Raw genomic sequence first — 15,262 nt, forward strand, 5'->3', positions numbered from 1 at the left:
TAGAGTCCATTCTCTATCTTTTGATGAGAATGCTTTACATATGTCAAGAAAGGAATTATGATTTTCTAAGTCAGGAAAATTTTTACAGATTTAAAAATATACACAAGAACCCAAGAGAAACAAAAAATAGCCACACAAAAACTTCTAAGTGAATGCGCATAACAGCATTCTTCCTAAAAGCCAAAAAAAGTGGAAGCAACCCAAATGTCCATCAACTGATGAATGGATAAACAAAATGTAGTATATCTATACAATGGAATATTATTCAGCAATAAAAAATAGTGAAGTACTGACACATGCCACAACATGCACGAACCTCGCGAACGTTATGCTAAGTGAAAGAAGCCAGACACACACACACATACTAAGAAACTAGACACAAAAGACCACATGTATGATTCCATTTATATGAAATGTCCACAATAGGCAAATCAATAGAGACAGAAAGTAGATGAGTGGTTGCCAGCGGTCTCAGGGAGGAGGGCACGGGGAGTAAATGCTAATGTGTATGGGTTTCTTTTAATTTTCTAGAATGGATATACAACATTTTGTTTATTCATCAGCCATTCATGGAGACTTGGGTTGTTTCTGCTTTGGGGCTATTGCCAATAATGCTGCTATGACATTTGTGTGAAAGTTTTTGTATGAACATATGTCTTCAATTCTCTCAGGTATATACCTAGGAGTGGAATTTCTGGGTCACATGGTAATTTTATGTTTAGCTTTTTGAGGAACTGCCCAACTGTTTTCCACAGTGGCTGCACCATTTTAGATTCCCAGCGATATATGCGGGGTCCACTCTCCACATCCATGCCAACACTTGGTATTTTCCATTAAATTTTTTTTAGCATAGCATCTTAATGGATGTGAAGTTGTATCTCATTTGATTTTATTTGCATTTCCTCTATGGCCAGTGATGCAGAGCATCTTTTCACGTGCTTATTGGCCATTTGTATATTGAAGAAGAGTTTATTCACATCCTTTGCCCATGTTTAAATTGGGTTACTTTTCTTTTTATTGTTGAATTGTAAGAGTCCTTTATATGTTCTGAATACTACACCCTTATCAGCTGTAGAATTTGCAAACATTTTCTCTCAGTCCGTAGGTTGCCTTTTCACTTTCTGTTTTTTTCTTTTTGAGGAAGATTAGCCCTGAGCTAATATCCACCACCAATCCTCCTCTTTTTGCTGAGGAAGACTGGCCCTGAGCTAACATCTGTGCCCATCTTCCTCTGTAGGTGGGACCCCTGCCACAGCATGGCTTGACAAGTGGTGCGTAGGTCTGCACCCGAGATCCAAACTGGCAAACCCTGGGCCACTGAAGTGGAATGTGCGAACTTAATCTCTGCACCACCAGGCTGGCCCTGCCTTTTCACTTTCTTGATAGTGTCTTTTCACATACAGAAGTTTTTAATTTTGATGAAGTCCAATTTATCCTTTTTTCCTCTGTTTATTTATGCTTTTGGTGTAATATCTAAGAAACTATTGCCAAACCCAGAGTCACGAAGATTTACACTTAGGTTTTCTTCTGAGTTTTATAATTTTAACCCTTATGTTTAGTTCTTTGATCCACTTCAAACTAATTTTCATGTATGGTGTGAGGTAGGGTTCCAGATTCATTTGTTTGCATGTGGATAAGCAGTTATCTAGCACCGTTTGTTGAGAAAACTATCCTTTCCCCATCAAATGGTCCTGACAGTGGTTGAAAATCAATTGACCTTAGATGTGAGGGTTTACTTCTGGACTAGCAATGCTACTCCATTGGTCCATATGCCTCTCCGATGCCAATACTACACCATGTTGATTACTGTAGCTTTGTAATAGGTTTGAAATTGAGAAGTATGAGTCTCCAACTTTTTTGTTCTTTTTAAAGATTGTTTTGCCTATTCTGGGTTAAAAACTTTTAACACAGCTTCCATCCACATTGCGAAACTGTGTTCTCTCTCTGAGATCGCACCTAAAGAGAACTAAAGAGAGCAAACAATAACGTCATAATACTTTTACCTTTATCCTCTTACTTCTCTGACTTGACTATACTGCTTTGTCTTAAAACACAAAAGGATCTTTCTCTTTCTCTCTCTCCGTTTCACTCCTCTCTCCCAATGGACTTGAACAAGATTTCTCTATCTGTAAAACCCAGAATCCTTGTCCACAGAAACATGTTAAAAGGCACCTATATTCCCTTTCTGCCAATGTCATGCTTCCTGGGCAAAGTCTACGATGATTCTAAAAAGGTTGGAATCCTGTAGAGTCTTGTATTTCTCATAAAGTACAAATTTAGGCCTTTGGCCAATTATTTCCATTTGGGGTTAATGTCTACAAGAAGTTTAACTCTTTCTAGAGCATTAAAACATAGAGCACACAGCAGTTACAAAGTGAAAGCAAAAAGGTCAGGCGCTTTCTATTTTAAGAGTCAGAGGCAATGTACATTTCTGAAAAGAAATTAGGTGTTTATTTTTTCTTTCTTTGAAATCAGACAGAAATAAAATTCTTACACTATCTCGTCTTCACAGATAAAATATTGTGTGGTCATAAACCCTGGAGGCAACTCTATGTTTGACTTAGGTACTTTGCAGAATATGAAAAAAAAGAAATGTGTGTTTCCCTCTGCAAACTAATCTTGCAGTCAATGCTCCAGCTCTTTTTGTTTCTGATAAATATCTTTCACTAAACTAAATATAACAATGTTTTTCAAGAACATTACAGAAAATCCTAAGGCAGCATGAATGAGCTGCTATAGGGGCACAGGATGCATTGGGCCACTCTCGGGAAGTTTTGCATGTAACAGTTATATTGGGGGCAATTGAGCTGGTTCTCAGGGCCTTTTCTGCTTTAACTGGCTTTCTCAGAATGTGCCAGAAGGCCCTCCTAACAGTAGCCCCATAAGAGCAAACACAAGCCCGGGCAAACCTACTGCTCCAACTGCTCCCTGACTCCTTCCATCCTTGATGGCAGAACTTCTCCTCCATTCAAGGAAGAAATCCAGTTCTGGAGGCAAGGCTTGTATTTAAAGAGGCTCTGGCTCCGGGCAGGTGTGAGTCCTTCATCCCTTTCATCCTTTATCACAGAAACAGCCCTCCAGAAGTTCTCAGAGGTGAAAATAACCTCAGCTGAGGAACTTCACTTTGGAGAGACTGGATGTGGCCAGTTTAAGACAGAAAATATTATGAGATACCGCAATCTATAAACCCATAACTGCATGGGATAACTGCACGGGATAAAACGTAGCACAGCTTTAATTTATAAATATTTTCTTCAAATATCAAGCCAAGCGCAAACAGAGACTTATCATGAGAAGGGAAATTTAATATTATTACCTAATCCTTGAAAGTGAAAAAAACAGGCAACAATGTTATGGTTGCAACCCCAGTTGTAAGGTTAGGACTGATTTAGAGGAAAAAAGTCTATTTTTAGATTCTGTTTCACAGGATATCCAATAATGTGGCAAACATTGGGATCAGGTTTGATGACAATAATGCTGTCCATGAGAAGCAGCAGGTGGTGTGATGCTAAACATGTTTTGGGTGTGTCTAATTATTAAAATATTCTGGAACAGCCAAGAGAGGTCAGTAGAGGCACTGACCATGTACTATTTCACAGCAACTGTGTAGACCTTGCGTTTGCTGTTCTGTGTCCGTGTAAAGTTTTCTGCCTGATTTTTCTTTTAAAGGTCCTCCTCTTCCTCCCAGCTTTGCCCATACCACAGTGCTTCCTTCAAGTGTGGGGGAGGAGGGAAATGGGAGCCCCTCCATCCTTTCATCTTCTTTTCTTTCGGCTTCATCCTGATCTTCACCCGTGAAATTTTTCCTCAGGAGTTTGCCTTTCTTCATCCTTTTGAAAATCACACTCCTTGTGACACAGTCAAAGGAACATGACCCCCTGAAAACCAGCCGCTTGGGAATGACCTTCAACTGTGGGTGGTGATCATCACAGGGTCCAAAATTGCAGATTCTTCTTCATCTCTACAGGGGAACACAGCATGAAATGGACTACCACCACGGGATGATTTTAAGTTAACCATAAATGAAGAGCACACTAACAACCACCACAGATTTGCTCTAATGTCACACAGAGAAGATTCTAGAACTTCTCTCCAAACCATTGATGGGGCCTATGAGGTTTAGATACAGTCTGTTAAAACACACAGAAGGTCTAGAGCTGCACGTCCAATACAGTAGTCACTCCACATGTGGCTGTTGAACACCAGAAATGTGGCCAGCATGACTGAGGCACTGAGTGTTATACTTTATTTAATCTCAATTAATTTAAATTTAAATTTTAAAATGGAAGCAGTGTAAAATATTTTTCTGTTAAATACAGCTTTACTGTTTTGATAGGACTACACTTGATTTCAGCTGTGACATCATGTGAGACATTAGTGTTGCAGAGCACATGTCAGCACAGGTATTATTTCTAGTATTTATTAATAATTAAAAATATTGATTACCTGTTAAAATGATAATATTTTTGACATACTGAGTTAAAATGTATTGTTAAAATTAATTTTGCCTCTTTCTTTTTATTTTCTTAATGTGGCTACTAGCAAGTTTTACATTACATATGTGGCTTGCATTATATTTCTATTGGATGTTGGTAGTCTATAGGACAACTGAAGATCTTCCATTGCAGAAACAACAAAGCTATGGCAGACCCGGGCAGGAGGGGAAGAAGCTGACAGAGGGGTTACAGATGCCGTGAGGTCTTTGGTTTTTATCCAAGGCCTTAATTTCTTTCAAACAACAGAGGAAACTGAAAATGTTTAAAGTTTGAATTTTTTATTGTGTAACCATAATGTTTAAAATTTTCGTATATTGCCAACTGGCCTTCTGCCCCTAAAATAAATTCTTAAACTAGGAAATAGAACGACTTTTGTGTACAAGGGTCTGACCTGCAGCCCCAGACTCTTGGGAAAACTTGGAGTTATTGCAAAGGGTCCACAAATCCATGTGGGCCAAGCACTGTCTGTCTGTCAATTGAATAAATAATCTCTGGTTTGTACTGGCACTACAATTTTTCAGAAGTGTAGATGTTGCCAAGATTAATAAAAATAAAACGTAAGTTCACTTTAATGTGTTACTGAGTTCAAAGTAGTTAAGTGGTCATTATATATTTTCTCAGTCAGAAGAATCTAAAAGTCAGCTACTCACACCTGGGTCTGTGGAGCGTTGGGTCTTTGCCAGCTCATTTGGGGCCTTTGTGCATATTAGAGCAAGGCATGCCGGGGATTTCAGCCCTGACTCATCCCCAAGGTGTGACCTGAATGACAATATGCTGCAGCCCTCCGTATTTTGACGTTCAAAAAGTTCTCCATACTTGAAAAGGCTGTACTGCATCCTGAGGAATACCCAACAGCTGTCAAATAAGATATGGATGTTCGGCCTCCAGGGAGCCCTGTCCTTGCTATTGTCCGGGTCAGTGTTCACACTGTTGACCTGGAGCCTGGTCAGGTCTCAGGAATAGAGTGGGCCACCATTGGCTCTCACATCATCATCCCCATGGAGACCAGAAACAGGAGCATATGGTGCCCTTGCCCAAAAGGTTCTAGAAGGAGCAAAGTAAAGTTGGAAAGAAGCTGGAATCAGGATCCTCTGACCTTTAATCTAGGAACTCATGGTAGAGTGAAAATGTGCTATTTCTTCAAAATGTTTCCGAATTTATTTAAACTTAGAATAGGATTTCTCAACCTTGGCACATCTTGATAATTCTTTGTGGTGGGGCTGTCCTGTGCATTATAGGGTGTTTAGCAGAATCCCTGGCTTCTACCCACTAGATGCCAGTAGCACTTCTCTCCCAGTTGGAACAACCAAAAACGTCTCCAGGCATTGCTAAATGTCCCCTGGAGGGTAAAATCGCCCCAGGTGAGAACTACTGATTTAGAATATCAAAACATCGCTTGTGGCATTCACTTATTTTCATAATTTACCTGTTATAGCTGGAAGTACATGGAATTGGAATCTGACATATCTGAATTCAAATTCTGGCCCCACACCTTACTAGCTGTGTAACCTGGGGCAAGCTACTTAACATCTCTGAACCTCAATATCCTCACCTGTAAAAATGAGGCAATGACTGTGCTGTGCTCACAGAGATGTTGTGAGGATTGAGATAAAACTCCTAATAGGTGATCAGTAAATATCAGCCCGTATGCTCCCCCACCTCCTTTTGTACCAGATAACTGTGGATTTACTCTCATGTCAAGGCTGCTTCTGGTCTCTGTGTCACTGTGGCAGCTAAGAACCTGGCCTCTGAAGTCAGAGTACCAGGGTTCAAACTCCAGGTGAAATCTGGAACAAGTTACTTGACCTCTGCAGCCACAGTTCCCTCATCTGTTTAAAGAGAGAGAGAGGGAAAGAAAGACTCCCTCACGGGGCTGTTGCGGAGATGAAGTGACACATTCAGAGGCTTATTAACCATTATTAGGTGCTATGAGCCTGCATGTGAATGCAGATAAAGCAAAGGAAGATGTTTTATAAAAATGCAGCAAAAGTGCAGTCTTTCTCCACCTTCCTCCCCTACTGCCACCCCACCCCACTCTGAGGAAATTGCCTGGAAGCTCAAAGCCCTCACACCTCATTTTGTGAATGCGTAGAGGGATCACATCAGTTCCTCCTGCCTACCTCTTGGGAATCCTCTTCTTGTTTCTGGAAGCTCTCCTCAGTCTCCCCAGGGGGCACTGCTCTCTGGCCCTCTCCAACGACCCCCAGGCTTTTGCTACGCCAAAGCCAGACTTTCTCCCACGCCACAGTCTTGCTGAAGTGGAGGCAATGCCCTCCCCTCGCCAGCGTTGCGGTCTGTGACTTGGCCACGGATTCTCTGCTGAGCCTCGATTTCCTCACCTGTAAAAGGAGGCAATAACTACACCCTCCTCACAGGGACATTGAGAAGATTCATAAGATAAAGCTATGAACAGGTGACCAGTTCAGCCTGGCCCTCGCAGCTCTTCCACTAATAGCCCCGTAGTTCACTCTGGGCTCCCGCCTTCGGCCTGAGTGGCACAGATCCTGGGGCCTGGGGGCTACTTGACCTCTCTCCTCAATGGCCTTGACCCAGAGGCTGTGCAGAGAAGACATTTGCAACAGCCACCAACACCATGTATCCATCCTCTTGTCTCCTGTGAGGTTCTCTGGGCACGGGGCAGCCAGTCCCTTACCCAAAGACCCTCGTGTCCCCAGACTGCCCCTGCTCCCCCCTCCTCCCCTCACGTAACCCTCACCACCTTCCTGCTGTCCCTCTGCAATCCTCTAATTCATCCTTCTCTTCCCATTGCACTGCCTCCGCTCAGACCCTTGATGGCTCTCCCTAAATTCTGTTCCACTTGTGGCTGATCTCCCCGCTTCCGGTTTTGCCCTTATCTGATCCACCTTCCCTTTTACCTTCCACACAACAGCAAATCTGTCTCATCTCTCGTCTGCTTGAAACCCTTCGTCACCCCAGCCCCAAGTTGCTTAACGTGGCTTACCAGGGCCTCGGGGCTCCAGCCATCCTCCTCCCCAGCTTCGTCTGCTCACACTGTTCTCTGCTTGGTGATGTCTCACAGGCAGCATGCCATCTCCCACCTCCACACCTTCACTCCCACCATCCCTGCTACCTGGAACCCCCATCCTCCGCTCCTTCAAGCCTTCTGGGCTAAACCTACTCCCATTCCGCTTCCGAGATGCAGTTCAAGCATCCCTTTCTCCAGGAGGCCTCGCCTCACGCAGGACTGCAGGTGCTCCTCATTCATGCTGCTGGGGGGGATCCGAACTGGCCACCCCCAAATGCGTGTCTTTGGCTTGATTATTTTTAAGAACAAAAGACTCTGAAAGAAACTTTGACCTCTCCCTCAACTGCCTAAAAGAATTTAAAATAGAAGGGCCTGTTCCAGGAAGGAGCTAACACCATAAGATAACTGTAATTAATGTAAAATGTGTCTCTGGGGTCACCTTGTCTATAGTTGGTCCATTGGCATTTCCATCTCCATGTAAATTGCCTTCTTCCCCCTTGAAGTTCCAAACCACTACCCCCAACACCCTCCTTTATGTTTACCTAAAAACAGTATTTAAGGTGGTGACCTCAGCCATTTTGGCGAGTTACTCAGTTTTCCTGAGTCTCTCCCATGTATACATCTTATAAAGCTTTGTTTGATTTTCTCCTGTTATTCTGTCTCATGTCAATTTAATTGGTAGCCCAGCCAGAAGGACCCAGAAGTAGGGGATTTGTCTTCCTCCCCTACACTACTCTGGGAATTTCTCTATCATTGTAATTCCACTTCCCTTTATAATAAACCTGTTTGTGTCTATTTCTTTTTCTAAACCATGAACTTCCTCAGCAAAGGACCATATCCTATTCATATTTATATCCCATGTCATAGTTCCTGCCACAAGGCAAATCCTCAGTAAACATTTGTTGAAGGAATGAGCTGGGGAGAGTAAGACATACGATCGTTTAAACGCTCTAAGTGTGACAGAGTGGGATTTTTCTTATTTTCTCACCCTCCTCTCCCCTCCACCCCTATCTCTGTCCTTTGCTGAAAAAATATTTTTTGTAAGATGAAGCAGAGACTGACACTCTGTTAGCATAATAACTCATGGATGCTGTAAAAATAGTTAATATTTGCAAGATAAATGTGATTTGTGTTGAGGGGTTAGTTTCTCTGGGGAGAACCTAAAGATTTTACTGTTGCCCCTTCAGACTGAAAGCACCAGGCTGGGCCCTGGGAAGGTGGTCCCAGGGCAGAGGGGACTGTGGAGTAAGAAGGGAAATCCCCATTATCCTCCAGAATGGACTCCATAAGGACTGGCAGAGCCCTGACGGGAAAGAAAACGAGGGTCTGGCACCATCCTCTGGGCTCTGCGAGTCTTCATAAGCACCTAACAGTAAGATTTTCTTTCTGGAAATCTCTATACCCGGAGCCTCTCACCCCGACTCCCAACAAAATAAGCTGATCTAAGTAAGAGATTCCATTTCAGAAAGAGACAAAGTTGATCTTGTGGTTTATCTGCTGTGGTTCAGAACTACCAGGTGTCCTTTTGGGTTACATATAGAGTAAGGTTTACTGACTCTCCATCCAGGAGACCACAGATACAGCCCTACTGGCACAATTTACAGCCAGGTCAAAGCTCAGATGCCCGGGTCCCAGTCTCCTCCCCACTTGCAAAAATGAGAAGATTTATAACTTTACTGTGCCTCAATTAGATAAACTAAAGCACCACGGTGTCGGTGTCAGGAACAGCAGAGTAAGAAATGGATCCTAACAAGAACTCTGCCAATAATTTGCAATGTGACCTTTTTTAAATCACAACTTTCTTAGACTTCAATTTTCTGACATGTTCAATGGAATTATTACTACTAGCTATATTGAGCTCACAGGATGTTGTAGAGATAAAATGAGATGTTAGATTCAACAACACATCAAAACGGTTAGGTGCTGTGCACCTTGAAGACGCTTTTGTCACCAATGTGTGAAGTAGCTAACATGTGAAGGCGTCTATCATTCAATGGACTGTGTACTGAGTGCCAGATTGCGGCAGTTGCTGAAGTGTTGGTGGAGAGCCCAGGGGGGGTGGCCTAGAGGAAGGAATGTGAAAACGAGGAAAATGTGTTCCCTGGCCTCAGCGCTCGCCCTCTGTCCCAGGAGAGATACAAGCACACCCAGCATAATTCTCAGGCAGAATGTGGTAAACAGCAAATGAAACAGAGAAAGTATTCCTGGAGGGCAGCTCACTTCTCACCACGCAGGTCACCTGTTCACAACTGGCAAACATTCAACTCTTGGGAAGCTAGGGAGGGACACGATTTGGGGTAGTAAACTCTATTCTCTACAGTTTTTCTTCTGATGTAAGTCAAATCCAAAATCAGAATAGTTGAATGAGATGGTTTTGCAGCTGTTTAGGAAACATTATGGCCAAAAGGTCTGATTTAGAAAAAAAAGCCCCAAAACCCATCTGTCAACAGAAATGAAAGCGAGCAGCAGCAAGCCCATCACAGACACATGAGACACCACCCAAGCGACTTTCAACCACACTTTTCCACGCTGGGCTCAAACATATACCGACATAAACAGAAAAATAAAGACTGTGTTTAAAGGCTGGGAGCTAAAGGGAACAAAGAAAGGCCATTTGGGAAAAGTGCAGCAGCTTTTTTCAAAATAGCCTGAGCTTGTCTCCGAGCCCCAGAAAAGATGGCAGAGCAAGTGAGCCCCGTCTTCTCCACTGCATGGCGCTCACTCAGCTTCAACAGCATCCACAGTGCTTGGGACTAGCCCAGGGCTTCCGTGGAGAACAGCGAAGTGGACTGCCATAGAAAGTACTGGACATTTACTCTAACTTTCTATACTTAGCTCGTTGTGGACCGCTAGTAAACAGACCACGCTTTGTACACCACTAGAAGACGAATGTGGGTGAATTCGTGTTCTATGCTGCGTCTCAAATCACCATAGATTTAGTGACTTACAACAACAGATATTTATTATCTGGTAGTTTCCAGGGGTCAACAGTCCAGGAATGGCTTAACTGGGTCTTCTTCTCAGAGTCTCCCCAGGCTGCAACCAATGTGTCAGCCAGGGCTGGGGTCCCCTCTGAGGCTCAGAGTCCTCTTCCAAATTTACTAGTTGTTGGCAGACTTGAATTCCTTGTGGCTGTAGAACTAATGGCAACCCACTTCTTCAAGGCGAGCAGGAGACGCTCTCTTTTCAGGAGGGCTCTGTTCCTCTCTGAAGGGATTTCACCTAAGTAAGTCAGGCCCACCCAGGACAAGCTCTCTTTTGATTAACTTATAGTCAATGGGTTAGGAACTATAACTACATCTCCCAAATTCCTTCACTTTTGCCATATAACATAACCTGATTACAGGAGTGACAGCCATCATATTAACAGGTTCCATCACTCTTGGAGAGGGAGGAAGGTACAGGGGCTGGGAAACTGGGTGCCATCTTACAATCCTTCCTGCCACTTAAGACTAGACACATCCCTTTGGCCTTGAGGACTCGTCTTCTCATAATGAAAGGAAGGCCAAAGTATGACCCTCGAAAGCTCAGGGCCCAGGGCAGGGGCCCCTCATGACCCAGATTGGGAGAGGTACAGCACCCTCCACAATAGTTTAGGATTAGAACTGTGTCAGCATCCCCTTTAGGTAGCCCAGACTCCAATGCTGAAAGACATTCCTCCCAAGGACTCTTTAGTTGCTTTCCTTCCAATATTTCTTGCCTCTCCCTAACATAGTAGTTGCTTATGGACAGACAGGATTTTCACAGCTGTATTAAATCCACATTTCATAAGTCTGGAGTTATCAACAGTTGGTTACCTTGAGATTAACGTATTATCAGTAAGCACCACCAAGCTGTGATTCCTTCTCTATCAGAGGCTGAGAGTTCATCTGGGTTCCTTGTTTACATCACTGTGCCTTCCTAGGGATTACTGCAGGATCAGCCTATGAGCATCATTCTGATTCAAAGCATGATGATATTGCTATAGATGCTATGATATTCTAATGCAAAAACGACTGGTCTATTATTTCTAACAGAAAGTTACACATTCAAGTACATTTTGGCCTTCAGTGTAGTACCCTTAGTGACCATATGCTAATACTAATGAGGCTGCCATAGCATGAATCATTTTTGGTGTTTCTCTTTGAGAAGAATCTCCAAAAGCCAGTGGCATACTCTATTTAACAACACAGTGGTGGCAAATCTTCATTCATTGAAAGTGAATTTTATTTTGGGGAAGAACCATGTCTTTCAGATCCAAAAGTCATGATCAATTATCTGGCCAAATTATAAAAAAAAGGTACAGATAAAAGTGCTTTTCCCAAGTTGCTCAAACTGTTTATAAATGCACTCTCAAAGTATTATGTACAATGACCAAATTATTGTGAATAATAGCCTGGCAAATGACTTCTTTGAAGAATAAATTATGATTAGTGCTTTATAGGTTATAAAGTGGCTATCATATACATATCTATTAGATAGAAAGTAAAAATATTTTTTAAGACTAATAGTCATTAAATTAAAGAAATTGAGGCTCACATAATGGGTTTTCACAAGATCTCACAGCTAGTAAGTGGCAGAGCCAAGATTCAAGTTCAAGTCTTCAAATCCCAAATCCACGGGTTTACTGTTAAACCAGGAAGGCAGTTATACAGCACTTTTGTTTCCACTGTCCCCAACCACGTGCATGGCAGACCTTATTAGCAGACGAAGGTGCTCTTTCCTGCTGAACTAGGCTCAGCCTCAGAATCCCCAACACAGCTCTTCAGGGGACCAAATCAGTGAAGTGGTGTTGACACTCAACTTATCTGTCCTTTTGCATTAAACCCTGTTGAAGAGGACAGCATTCACTTGAATCTATAATTACTGGTATGTTTGTTTAAAAATTAGAGTCCTTACCTGATAGCCACATAATATGCCAGTTAATGTCTCTAGCTCTTGGTATTTATTCCAGGCAATGAAACCTTAGGATTCATTGGGACATAGTAAATCTAGGTGTTCTCAGTCATTTATATTCCTTTTCTTATTCACCTTCCTTCAGAGATCCTCTAAAGAGTTTTACAAGCCTGCCTACACAAACGGACACATCTCTGAAGATATACCTGTCTCCCCAAGCCGTGTAAGTATGTCTCCAGTTGGCTCACTAAGGAGCCACAGCTCAACATGAAATCAGTACCATAAGAAATGGAGTAACTACCTGGTTTCTGGCAATTTTAGGCTGTGTTTGTTTCCATGTGCACCAGTTTGCTTAAATTGAATTGTTTTGTTTTTAAATTTGAGTTTAGCAAGCAATCCGACAGCTTTGTTGATGATCTTCTTGAGGTCTCGATTGAAGCTTATTTGCATTTTCCTACTGCCAACTACTTATTTTGACTTCAGGCTTTTAACAACCAATTGGTGCTTTTCAAAGGGTGCCTGGGGACTCCTGTATTAGAATCATCTCAGAAATTTTTTGGTGCCCTGGATATTGCCTGGTGTTTGGTGGTATTTCACAGGAATATGGATTTTTAACAAGTTCTTTGGGTGATTTAAGTGGTTTAAGAACCACTGCCGGTCTTACTTCCAATTAAACTCTAGACGATTGTGAAAGACTGTGGCTCTTGCCAAAGGAAAAAAAGTCTATATCTATCCCTTTATTTATATCTTTAATTCTTTAAAGCCAGTGAGCAGTGGAGAGCAATGGACACAAAGAAGGGTAAATGAACTAAATTCCTGAGAATACTGGACACAGAAAACAAAGCATTGAAGACAGGTCGGTATAAATAATCTAAACAGAAGGACAGAGGAAGAAAAGATTAAAAACAAAAATATTAGAAACTCAGAGGACAATAGCAAATAGTTTAACATATATGGAATTGAAGTCTCAGGAGGCAAGGAGAGAGAAAACTGGGTGAAAGAAATATTTAAAGATATAATTGTTAAGAATCTTTCAAACTAATAAAAGATATTAAACCACAGATGCAAAAGACTTAGCAAAGCCCAAGCAGGATGAATACAAAGAAGATCTCCCCTGGGCACATCGCAGTCACTAAAAATCAGAGATAAAAGGAAAACTCATGAGAGAATCCAGAAGGGAAAAAGAGACACTTTATATTCGGAGGAGGGAGGGAGGAGAGACAGATTATGGCTGACTTCTAATCAGAAATAACAGAATCCAGAAGATAATGGAATAACATCACTAAAGTACTAAAGGAAAAAACAACAAATGTCAATCTATAATTCTACATCCAGTGAAAACATACTTCAAAACGAGAGAGAAAGAAAGAAATTTTCAAACAAACAAAATCTGAGAGGATGCGTTACCAACAGATCCAAAGTCAAGAAACGGGCCATTTTGTTTGTATCACTACCATCTCCAGAGACTTTGGTAAGCTAAAGGGAAGCTGTCCCAGATGGAGGCCTGAATCTACAGTGAGAAATGCAAAGCACTGGAAAAAGTAAATATGTGGGGAAATATGCAAGACTATTTTTCATTTTTTTAATTTTTAAAAGATGTTTGAATGTTTAGATAAAAATAATAGCAAGTATTGTGGGATTTATAAAATATGGAGAAGTAAAACAGATGACAAAATAGCACTACAGAATGGAATTATGGTGTTTTAACGTTATTACTTTGTTCATGAAGTGTTATAATATTTATTCAGTGTGGATGATGATATATTAAAGTTGCATATTGAAATCACTAGGGAGGGCCACCATTAAAAAAAAATAAAACAAAGAGGCATAGCTAAGAACCAACGGAGGAGATAAAAGGAATATGAAAATAATAATCAATCTAAGAGAAGGCAAGAGAGAAAGAACAAAGAAACAAAGAACACATGGGACAAATAGAAAACAAAGCAAGACATTCACAAACCCAACCTACCATAAATTATATCAAATGTAGAGACTAAACATTTGGATTAAAAGGCAGAGAGTTTTAGACTGGAGAGAAAAGTGACAGCCATCTAGATGCTATTTATAAGACATGCACTTTGTTCTGCTGTTGGGGGAGGAATGTTTTTAAAGTCTTCTCTATCTTCACTTATCTTTTGTATTCTTACCGATTTCCTTTCTTCTACTTGTTCTATCAATTGCTGAGAGAAGTGTTTTGAAATCTCCAACCAAAGCTAGTTCTCTCTTCTCCTTTCAGTTCCATCAGTTTCTACTTTGTCCACTTCAAAGCTCCGTTATTGGTATAAGCACGTTAAAGATTGTTATATCCTCTTGATGAATTGACCTCTGTATTATTATGAAACATTCGTCTTTACCCTTGGCAATATTCCTTGTTATGAACCTGACTTTGTCTAATATCAATACATCTACTCCTGCTTTCTTCTGTTTAGTGTTTGATTGGCATATGTTGCCATCGTTTTATTTTAATCTATCTATAGCTTTATTTAAAGTGGTTTCTTATATACACAGCATATACTGGATCTTGCTTTTTTTTAACCTGATCTGACAATATTTGAATTTTAATTGGAGTAGTTAGACCAATTACAATTAACCTAATTATCTATGTGGTTGAGTGTAAATCCATTCTTTGCTGTTTGTTTTCTATTTGTCCCATCTTTTCTTTGTTTTCTTATTCTTCTTTGCTCCTTTTAGGGGGACGAGCGGTATTTTTGCTATCCTACTAGCCTGATTATTTTACTTTTTTTAAACTTTAAATTTTATACTAGTTTTAGATTTCTAGAACAGTTGCAAAATAGAACAGAGAATTCTTAGATACCTGACTCTCAGTTTCCCTTATTGTTAACATCTTATATTTGTATGATACGTTTGTCGGTACTATGAACTAATATTGAAACATTATTATTAG

The sequence above is a fragment of the Equus caballus genome, chromosome 15 (genome assembly GCF_041296265.1).
Source record: "Equus caballus isolate H_3958 breed thoroughbred chromosome 15, TB-T2T, whole genome shotgun sequence".
Taxonomy (NCBI): Eukaryota; Metazoa; Chordata; class Mammalia; order Perissodactyla; family Equidae; genus Equus; species Equus caballus.